At 43.7% G+C, this 11,520-nt stretch overlaps 1 long non-coding RNA gene across 2 annotated transcripts; it reads left to right on the forward strand.

Annotated features, from left to right (window-relative positions):
- The first annotated feature begins 7,102 nt into the window (after positions 1-7,102).
- Positions 7,103-8,494, forward strand: LOC130386405 (uncharacterized). 2 transcript variants are annotated; one of them, XR_008896121.1, is made up of 3 exons: positions 7,103-7,443; positions 7,563-7,645; positions 8,286-8,494. It is a non-coding gene; the product is annotated as an uncharacterized LOC130386405 (long non-coding RNA). The 2 variants fall into 2 exon arrangements; XR_008896122.1 differs by having other exon boundaries at positions 7,103-7,232; positions 7,311-7,443; positions 7,563-8,494.
- The last annotated feature ends 3,026 nt before the right edge of the window (positions 8,495-11,520 follow it).

The raw sequence follows: 11,520 nt of genomic DNA on the forward strand, positions 1-11,520 counted from the left end.
GTTTTGAATTTGACAAATCTATTCGATGTTTTTCATCAAGGATGGCCAGAAGATCATGTGTGCCAAGTTTCGAGATGATTGGACAAGATTTGTGATAGAAGTAGCATTTTGAAGGTTTTTGACATAAACCAAGATGGCGGACATATACGTCATGGCGCAATGACGTCATAGGGTTTGTTGAACTGGGCTTGGTTCAAGGAATCCAATGATACCTGGTTTGTGAAAATTGGTCGAATAGGTCGAAAGTTATGAACATGAATGCATGCCAACTTTGACCTGTTGGTGGCGCTAGAGCTGTTGGGCTAGCGACCTGAGATTGGCTTAATGGGCTAATGGGGCATGTCCTGAACCAGTGTGCCAAATTTCACAACTTTTCGCCAAGCGGTTCTATGGGCTGCCATTGACTCCAATGGCAGCATAATAATAATAATAATAATAAGAATTCGTACAATAACAATAGGTTGTCTCGCAACATAGTTGCTTGACACCCAATAATAAGAATTCGTACAATAACAATAGGTTGTCTCGCAACATAGTTGCTTGACACCCAAATATAGCTGCGAGCAGCAATGTGGGTGTCAAGCATAATCGGACTCGGTAGGCTTATTCTGCCGGATGGACGCAATCGGCCAGGGGGCTACATGACGACCGCCTCGGAAATCGGCAATACCGACAGCCGGTGGGATGAGTAAATGGGAAAAGGACCCCACCTAGAGGTAAGGGGGCAATGCAGTCTGCCTGACAGAACAAATGTCACAAATACATAGGGGTATTCGGAACAATATCAACAAAATAATTTACAAGATATATGGGGAGGTCTGACAGTATCATTAAACATTGATAATAAGTTTGAAATGTACTCATGTGAAGAGAGAGGAGTTAAAACACGTCTTCATTAATTATAGCGCCCCCTAGAGGTCAATGGTCACCAAATTCATTGAGTGTCCCCATAATGATGTTATGGGTCTATGTATCAAGTTTGGTTATGATTTGTCCAAGGGATACTGAGATATTGGCGTTTTTCCAGTTTGGCGGCTTCGCGGTTGAATATCATTGGCTGTCGCGGATATTTGTGCAAGTTATAATATACTAGCTATACGGGGAGGTCTGATAGTATCACCAGACATTGAAAATAAGTTGTAAATGTACTCATGTGAAGAGAAAGAGGTCAAAACACATGGACATTAATAACAGCGCCCCCTACAGGTCAAAGGTCACCAAATTAAATCAGTGTCACCTTTATGAGGCCATGGGTCTATATACCAAGTCTGGTTATGATATGTCAAAGGGATGCTGAGAAATCGGCTCACTTCCTGTTTGGCGGCTTCGCCGCCAAATTTGATTGGCTTTAGCGGGCAAACGGTTTTGAATTTGACAAATCTATTCGATGTTTTTCATCAAGGATGGCCAGAAGATCATGTGTGCCAAGTTTCGAGATGATTGGACAAGATTTGTGATAGGAGTAGCATTTTGAAGGTTTTTGACATAAACCAAGATGGCGGACATATACGTCATGGCGCAATGACGTCATAGGGTTTGTTGAACTGGGCTTGGTTCAAGGAATCCAATGATACCTGGTTTGTGAAAATTGGTCGAATAGGTCAAAAGTTATGAACATGAATGCATGCCCAACTTTGACCTGTTGGTGGCGCTAGAGCTGTTGGGCTAGCGACCTTAGATTGGCTTAATGGGCTAATGGGGCAGTCCTGAACAAGTGTGCCAAATTTCACAACTTTTCGCCAAGCGGTTCTATGGGCTGCCATTGACTCCAATGGCAGCATAATAATAATAATAAATATAGCTGCGAGCAGCAATGTGGGTGTCAAGCATAATCGGACTCGGTAGGCTTATTCTGCCGGATGGACGCAATCGGCCAGGGGGCTACATGACGACCGCCTCGGAAATCGGCAATACCGACAGCCGGTGGGATGAGTAAATGGGAAAAGGACCCCACCTAGAGGTAAGGGGGCAATGCAGTCTGCCTGACAGAACAAATGTCACAAATACATAGGGGTATTCGGAACAATATCAACAAAATAATTTACAAGATATATGGGGAGGTCTGACAGTATCATTAAACATTGATAATAAGTTTGAAATGTACTCATGTGAAGAGAGAGGAGTTAAAACACGTCTTCATTAATTATAGCGCCCCCTAGAGGTCAATGGTCACCAAATTCATTGAGTGTCCCCATAATGATGTTATGGGTCTATGTATCAAGTTTGGTTATGATTTGTCCAAGGGATACTGAGATATTGGCGTTTTTCCAGTTTGGCGGCTTCGCGGTTGAATATCATTGGCTGTCGCGGATATTTGTGCAAGTTATAATATACTAGCTATACGGGGAGGTCTGATAGTATCACCAGACATTGAAAATAAGTTGTAAATGTACTCATGTGAAGAGAAAGAGGTCAAAACACATGGACATTAATAACAGCGCCCCCTACAGGTCAAAGGTCACCAAATTAAATCAGTGTCACCTTTATGAGGCCATGGGTCTATATACCAAGTCTGGTTATGATATGTCAAAGGGATGCTGAGAAATCGGCTCACTTCCTGTTTGGCGGCTTCGCCGCCAAATTTGATTGGCTTTAGCGGGCAAACGGTTTTGAATTTGACAAATCTATTCGATGTTTTTCATCAAGGATGGCCAGAAGATCATGTGTGCCAAGTTTCGAGATGATTGGACAAGATTTGTGATAGGAGTAGCATTTTGAAGGTTTTTGACATAAACCAAGATGGCGGACATATACGTCATGGCGCAATGACGTCATAGGGTTTGTTGAACTGGGCTTGGTTCAAGGAATCCAATGATACCTGGTTTGTGAAAATTGGTCGAATAGGTCAAAAGTTATGAACATGAATGCATGCCCAACTTTGACCTGTTGGTGGCGCTAGAGCTGTTGGGCTAGCGACCTTAGATTGGCTTAATGGGCTAATGGGGCAGTCCTGAACAAGTGTGCCAAATTTCACAACTTTTCGCCAAGCGGTTCTATGGGCTGCCATTGACTCCAATGGCAGCATAATAATAATAAATATAGCTGCGAGCAGCAATGTGGGTGTCAAGCATAATCGGACTCGGTAGGCTTATTCTGCCGGATGGACGCAATCGGCCAGGGGGCTACATGACGACCGCCTCGGAAATCGGCAATACCGACAGCCGGTGGGATGAGTAAATGGGAAAAGGACCCCACCTAGAGGTAAGGGGGCAATGCAGTCTGCCTGACAGAACAAATGTCACAAATACATAGGGGTATTCGGAACAATATCAACAAAATAATTTACAAGATATATGGGGAGGTCTGACAGTATCATTAAACATTGATAATAAGTTTGAAATGTACTCATGTGAAGAGAGAGGAGTTAAAACACGTCTTCATTAATTATAGCGCCCCCTAGAGGTCAATGGTCACCAAATTCATTGAGTGTCCCCATAATGATGTTATGGGTCTAGGTATCAAGTTTGGTTATGATTTGTCCAAGGGATACTGAGATATTGGCGTTTTTCCAGTTTGGCGGCTTCGCGGTTGAATATCATTGGCTGTCGCGGATATTTGTGCAAGTTATAATATACTAGCTATACGGGGAGGTCTGATAGTATCACCAGACATTGAAAATAAGTTGTAAATGTACTCATGTGAAGGGAAAGAGGTCAAAACACATGGACATTAATAACAGCGCCCCCTACAGGTCAAAGGTCACCAAATTAAATCAGTGTCACCTTTATGAGGCCATGGGTCTATATACCAAGTCTGGTTATGATATGTCAAAGGGATGCTGAGAAATCGGCTCACTTCCTGTTTGGCGGCTTCGCCGCCAAATTTGATTGGCTTTAGCGGGCAAACGGTTTTGAATTTGACAAATCTATTCGATGTTTTTCATCAAGGATGGCCAGAAGATCATGTGTGCCAAGTTTCGAGATGATTGGACAAGATTTGTGATAGGAGTAGCATTTTGAAGGTTTTTGACATAAACCAAGATGGCGGACATATACGTCATGGCGCAATGACGTCATAGGGTTTGTTGAACTGGGCTTGGTTCAAGGAATCCAATGATACCTGGTTTGTGAAAATTGGTCGAATAGGTCAAAAGTTATGAACATGAATGCATGCCCAACTTTGACCTGTTGGTGGCGCTAGAGCTGTTGGGCTAGCGACCTTAGATTGGCTTAATGGGCTAATGGGGCAGTCCTGAACAAGTGTGCCAAATTTCACAACTTTTCGCCAAGCGGTTCTATGGGCTGCCATTGACCTCCAATGGCAGCATAATAATAATAATAAGAATTCGTACAATAACAATAGGTTGTCTCGCAACATAGTTGCTTGACACCCAATAAATATAGCTGCGAGCAGCAATGTGGGTGTCAAGCATAATCGGACTCGGTAGGCTAATTCTGCCTGATGGACGCAATTGGCCAGGGGGCTACATGACGACCGTCTCGGAAATCGGCAATACCGACAGCCGGTGGATGAGCATTATGTGGGAAAATAGGACCCCACCTAGAGGTAAGGGGCAATGCAGTCTGCCTGACAGAACAAATGTCACAAATACATAGGGTATTCGGAACAATATCAACAAAATAATTTACAAGATATATGGGAGGTCTGACCATAGGCGTCGGATTACGGGGGGGACGGGGGGGACAGTCCCCCCCACTTTCTAAAATACGAAATTTGGTCCCCCCCACTTTTGCGACCGAAAAAAATAAAAACAAAAATCTCCCCACATACTCAACCGAAATCGTCGAGTCTAAATCATGCGATAGGCGCGCACGAAGACATCCTCACAAGTCACAGCATGCACAACAGCTGGCTGTGAGTGGAGCAAATGATGGGGGCGGGATTCTGATCATCAGTATCGCCATTCAGTGCCGCGCCGCGCCGGCCGCGAGCACCTGTGGTTAGTCATTCCAGCAGGCCTACAACTACACTTGGCAGTTGGAAGGCAGCCTAATAGTTTGTTTACCAGACGCTTTCCACACACTTCGCAGCAGCATTGAAGACGACAAGCGTCAAGAAAGTCGACTCCTCAAAAATGTACAAGGTAACTATTCCTAACAGTTCGTTTATAATGTTTCTCGAGCATATGCTAGCTAGCAAGACACCGTTGTAGCTACTTGTTTTCGGTTACAGTGTTAACTAATTTGGATGTGAGCGAAGTGAATAATATTAGCTGCTATCAGTTTTAGGCTGCCCGAATATTCGAATACTCGTTCGGAAAAACATAGTATTCGAAGCTTGAATCAGTATTCGGAGCTTTGTTTATTTTTTTTCCACGTGAGGTAGGCCTACGTGACGTTACCAGAGCGAGGGAGGCAAACTATACCCGACACAAGCAAGAAGCGAGAGAGGTGGAGGAAGAATAGTTATCTTGTTGTTTCCCTTTACTTATAACACACATTAGCGGGATCTCGGGAGGAAAAAGTAATGCTTAGCGAAATGGCTAACCTTAGCTTAGTTGTTTGTTGACTGATGACCAAAGACGGGTTAACTATTTTATGAATTGTAAAGAATCAGGAAAACAAGTATTTGAAATGGATTATGGATTATTTATTAATTATTCTGAACCACACTGAACTGTTTGATTAGCCTACTACATTATTACAACATTACCAAGAGTATTGTAATCCAAAAATTAAGAATGTGGCAGCACTGAACTTGGGCCGTGTGTGTGTGTGTGTGTGTGTGGTGTGTGTGTGTGTGTGTGTGTGTGTGTGTGTGTGTGTGTGTGTGTGTGTGTGTGTGTGTGTGTCCCTCTTTAGGTTGGAGAGTTAAAATTGGCCAAAAACATGCACCCGCCTCTCAGATGTGCCAATGAAAGCTGTCGCTATTTCCCTTTTGTCCAAGGCCTTCAGTGTATCCCTGTGGATATGGCAGACTGCAGTGCTGTTGAGTCTCAACTGGGTCATTGTTGTCCTCAGCCAATTCTTCAGCCGTCGCAGAGCACTGAAGCTCCTTTCTGCCTCACAGGATGAAACTGGGACCACGAGTAGCAGTCTCACAGAGTCTCCACCTGTGAGAAGAGCCCTCTGACCTCTGGTGGCATGCCTCTGAGAATTTGGACAGCTTCTTTGCATGAAGTGTAGGTGTTATTTGCTTTAAAACATGGCCAATTGAATTTGTAGTGCCTGTAGGTCCAGTTCTGGGTACAAGCTCACCACCATATTTTTGTTTCCGGTAATCAGCAGCTCCTCCAGCTTGACCAGATTTCCCAGGCTCACCTGATCAAAACGCTCATGAAGCTGGGTGGTCGCCATGTCAATGGCACTGAAAAACTGGACCCGGAAGTACTCCTCTGGTGTCACAGGAGTATGATGCTTGGCAGGACCACCATGTTTCCTGGATGGCATTCGGACATGAGGTAACTGTATTTGCTGGAGATCCAAGTCTGCGGCAAATCCACAGCTTTGTCATAGATGGCCTGAACGCAGCATCGGCCCTCAAAGAGAGAAAGCCCTGCCTAACATATTCAACGGCTTTCAGCATTCCACTGATGGTCTTCCCTCTTGCCTGCAGACTTGAGTTCAGCCCCTCCAACCTTGTGATGACTTCTTGACCCAGGAGAAGGCCAAGAACGGTGTTTCCATTTTCCAGCTTCTGAAGAACACCATGTGCTCTAGAGGCAGTGTTGTCGTTGACCTTTGCAGCGGAGGCCATCTCCTCCAGCGCACTCATGATGGCGTTGTACTGGCTGAGGACTGCTCTGATGGCTGGAGCACGCACAGTCCATCTGGTGGCACACAGAGGCTTGATGGAGGTGAAGGAGCCTGTGGTGGACATGGCAATGTCTTTGAAAGTGGTCTTGCATTTTCCAGACTGGGCAAGTAAGCATCCCAGCTCATGGATCCAATGCAGGGCATCCCTTATCACCGGTGTGGATTTGCACGTAGCCTGTGTGACAAGGTTTACACAGTGTGGGCCACAGTGGACAAAGTTGGCCAATGGTTGCTGTCTCCGGATCAGAGCTTGTGTCCCTGACAAGTGCCCCGACATGTTGGCTGCGCCATCGTAGGTCTGCCCACGAAGACCAGAGAACGGCAGGTTTAGACGGAGCAGCACATCAGAGGCAATTCTAAAAAGGTGCTCCCCGGTCGTTGAAGAGGCCTCGTACAGACCAACAAAGTCCTCCCTTGGCTCAAGGTCAGCATCCACATACCGGAGGCAAATTGAAATCTGTTCCGTGCCAGATATATCCTGTGTTCCGTCCATTATCAAGGAGTACTGCAGTACAGGTAAAGCATGGATGTTTTTAGCTATTTGCCTGATAATAGCGTTGCTCATTAACTGCAGTATCTCATTCTGACACTCAGGACTTGTGTAGGCATGGTTTCTCAGCAACCAGCTTGCCAGTTTTGGGTCACTCTCAGCCTTCTCCTCCAGATGCTGCTTGAAGTTTCCCTCATCATTGTCATGGCCTCTGAGAGCTAATCCCTGTCTAGCAAGGTACCTCAGTGAACTCACAATCTTTTCCAGTGCTGACCTGGCTGCTTCTTGTGATTTTTCTGAGATGCTGCAAAGTTGCATCCTGACAGAGTTGTGTGTATGTGTGTGTTTGTTTACAGCAGCAATGTGTGCCTTACTGTTGGTGTGCTTGTCGAACGCCCCCCTACCCTTCTTCCAGTTCCTGAACCCCAAGGAAATGAAGGTTTGTTCTGTATTTCTGGCCATTGTTGGAATATTATGTTTAAAGGCCTTTACACAGTAGAAACACAAAACTGCTTTAATTTCAGAACTGTAATGTAGCCAGGGGTAGTCTTTGAACCAGCTCTCCTGGAATCGGAGAGTGCGGTTGGGCAGAGTTTGTGGCTCAATTAGCTGTGCATCTGGTTGGTATGGGGAAACTAAAATATCCTCAGGGGTATTGAGCTCTTCCTCTGTTTGGGAAGGGTTATCCTGTTGTCCCTCCTGCTGAGGCACCTCCTCCTGTAATGTAGTCAGTGACATGGATGATAATTTGGTAGTATTTCTTTAAATAGTTCCCTGAAATGTTTTATTTATGTTTTTTGTTCATAATTGCACTTAATATTTGTTGTAGTTGTAGCCCTGCCGACTTCACTATAATTGTCTGTAGTGTATGTTTTAAATTGTGCAATAGCATATATTTTTTTTTAGAAACCTCACCTGCTGCACCTCTACATTCTCAACCCCCTGTTCCTGAGCTTCTTTGTTTAGTTCTGTTCCACTCAGTTCCGGTTCCTTATGAAAATGTTAAACTTTGTTAGTAATGTTTCATGTTATAGTTTCTGAATGTTCAAGTTTTCCTTATGTGACCCTCACCTCCACAGCTCCCGGTCCCTGCACTTCTTTGTTTTGTTCTGTTGCACTTGGTTCCTTTTCCTGATGACAGATGGTTCATAAATAAAACAAACATTTATTGGCACTTGTGTTTGGTTTTTATTTAACGTTTTAGCATAGATTTGGGGTAAATCGTACTTGTTTTTTGCATAGTTTTAGGGTATATTCTGTTTTTTCTTATGAATAGTATGGATAATTATATAGGGACATCTAGTGGTAAATCCGCAGATTTCAAACGTGTGAAAAACGCAATTTGGTATCTAGTCGTTTGATTTGTCGACTGTCAGCCACTGTAGAAACATGGCGTTGTAAAATGACATGAGTCTGCATTCCCATGGTGGCGCATACAGATCGAACATTGTGAAATGAGAGAACGTGAACTTGGAAGGCTAGCTTTTATGACTTCTAGTACTTAATATCATGGAATTAACTTGAGATATATATTTAACAGGAACACCAGAAACAATCGCTACTGTACAAAAGGTATTCCACGTGACGTGACTCAACCAATAAAAGTGGAAGACAAATTTGTAGTAGGCAAAGCATAGACTAGCTAAAGCCGGTATGTAGCTAACTGCAGTGTAACTGCTAGCTGACCGTTAACGTTAGCAGTAGATGAGAACTAGCAGTTAACCGAGTTAATATCAAACATCGTAAAACAAGTTGATTTGTAGATTTCTCTAAACTTACAGCGCATTTTTGCTTGCTGAAAAAGGATCTTATATCGCTTCCCGCTTTTCTCTTAGACATTATGCATCCACTTGAATAGCCTTATAATAGCGAATGTTTGTTTTTATATCATCGCGAGGGGGAGGGGGCAGGCGGCTACGTGGGCTGTCTGTACACACAGCGTTATAATAAAGAAGTTTCAAGACAGCCAGCCAAAATTGACATTTTTATTCAGAAAATAGGCGGTCCGGTCCTTTTGCTTCCTGTAAAAAGCATGTTTGTGACACTGGATAACGTGGAATATGGATACATCATCTAGCCTGCATGTGGGGGGCCACATAAGGTAAGAAATTGGTTTACGTAAACTTTGCTGCTGGTTTTGTTCGCTCGTGATGACCTGGCTAGGTTACCCACGCCACGGTCCTAAGCGATTGTGATCATCTGATTCTGGTTGGTGCTCAAGATATAGATTGCAGCTAGTAGCAGCTACACACGGTTCGATTGCTATGCCAATGTGGTTAGAGTTGTTTTGTCTGATTGAAATATTTGACGTTGGACTTGGAGCCAGTGGTAGGCTCAGGCCTATCCTGACATAAATATCGTATAACCTGCTGTGTGATTATCTAAACTCTAGGGGATTTTATTTGCGGGCAATTTGCTCATGATGTAACGAGTGAAGTGTGAATTGGTCCTTCGCGAGTGTTTACTGGTGGTCAGGATTTGGCAGATCATGCAATTCTCCTCTGGGTGCTTGTTTTTTTCATTTTTTAATGCAGCATAACATTATGCTACCAGCAACTCTTGCTCTTCTTCGAAAAGGCTGATCAGTAGTACCTCGTTTCATTTCGTAGCCTACCCCTTTACAGTCTGCAATTGATTGTCTGGTAAACTTTGTTGATGTCAAGATAAGTGTTAAATTGCCAACACTTTTCTTTGTCCTGTGTGTATTAGTATTACATATATATATACGTCGTTTTGCAAAACAAGCCAAAACACAAACTGGTTTTTCAACACCTGACAATACACTGCAGAGCATATATTAATGCAGCGTTGAATGGATGAATAGCTTACATAAGGGTACCCACCACTTTTCAAACCACACTCAAGCTTATGGTTATTGTCCCCACCACTTCTAAAAACAAACTGACGCCCTTGGGTCTGACAGTATCATTAAACATTGATAATAAGTTTGAAATGTACTCATGTGAAGAGAGAGGAGTTAAAACACGTCTTCATTAATTATAGCGCCCCCTAGAGGTCAATGGTCACCAAATTCATTGAGTGTCCCCATAATGATGTTATGGGTCTATGTATCAAGTTTGGTTATGATTTGTCCAAGGGATACTGAGATATTGGCGTTTTTCCAGTTTGGCGGCTTCGCGGTTGAATATCATTGGCTGTCGCGGATATTTGTGCAAGTTATAATATACTAGCTATACGGGGAGGTCTGATAGTATCACCAGACATTGAAAATAAGTTGTAAATGTACTCATGTGAAGAGAAAGAGGTCAAAACACATGGACATTAATAACAGCGCCCCCTACAGGTCAAAGGTCACCAAATTAAATCAGTGTCACCTTTATGAGGCCATGGGTCTATATACCAAGTCTGGTTATGATATGTCAAAGGGATGCTGAGAAATCGGCTCACTTCCTGTTTGGCGGCTTCGCCGCCAAATTTGATTGGCTTTAGCGGGCAAACGGTTTTGAATTTGACAAATCTATTCGATGTTTTTCATCAAGGATGGCCAGAAGATCATGTTTGCCAAGTTTCGAGATGATTGGACAAGATTTGTGATAGAAGTAGCATTTTGAAGGTTTTTGACATAAACCAAGATGGCGGACATATACGTCATGGCGCAATGACGTCATAGGATGTGTTGAACTGGGCTTGGTTCAAGGAATCCAATGATACCTGGTTTGTGAAAATTGGTCGAATAGGTCAAAAGTTATGAACATGAATGCATGCCCAACTTTGACCTGTTGGTGGCGCTAGAGCTGTTGGGCTAGCGACCTTAGATTGGCTTAATGGGCTAATGGGGCAGTCCTGAACAAGTGTGCCAAATTTCACAACTTTTCGCCAAGCGGTTCTATGGGCTGCCATTGACTCCAATGGCAGCATAATAATAATAATAAGAATAAGAATTCGTACAATAACAATAGGTTGTCTCGCAACATAGTTGCTTGACACCCAATAAGAATAATAAGAATTCGTACAATAACAATAGGTTGTCTCGCAACATAGTTGCTTGACACCCAAATATAGCTGCGAGCAGCAATGTGGGTGTCAAGCATAATCGGACTCGGTAGGCTAATTCTGCCGGATGGACGCAATTGGCCAGGGGGCTACATGACGACCGCCTCGGAAATCGGCAATACCGACAGCCGGTGGGATGAGTAAATGGGAAAAAGGACCCCACCTAGAGGTAAGGGCGCAATGCAGTCTGCCTGACAGAACAAATGTCACAAATACATAGGGGTATTCGGAACAATATCAACAAAATAATTTACAAGATATATGGGGAGGTCTGACAGTATCATTAAACATTGAAAGTAA

Source organism: Gadus chalcogrammus, chromosome 7 (genome assembly GCF_026213295.1).
Source record: "Gadus chalcogrammus isolate NIFS_2021 chromosome 7, NIFS_Gcha_1.0, whole genome shotgun sequence".
In the NCBI taxonomy this organism is placed as follows: domain Eukaryota; kingdom Metazoa; phylum Chordata; class Actinopteri; order Gadiformes; family Gadidae; genus Gadus; species Gadus chalcogrammus.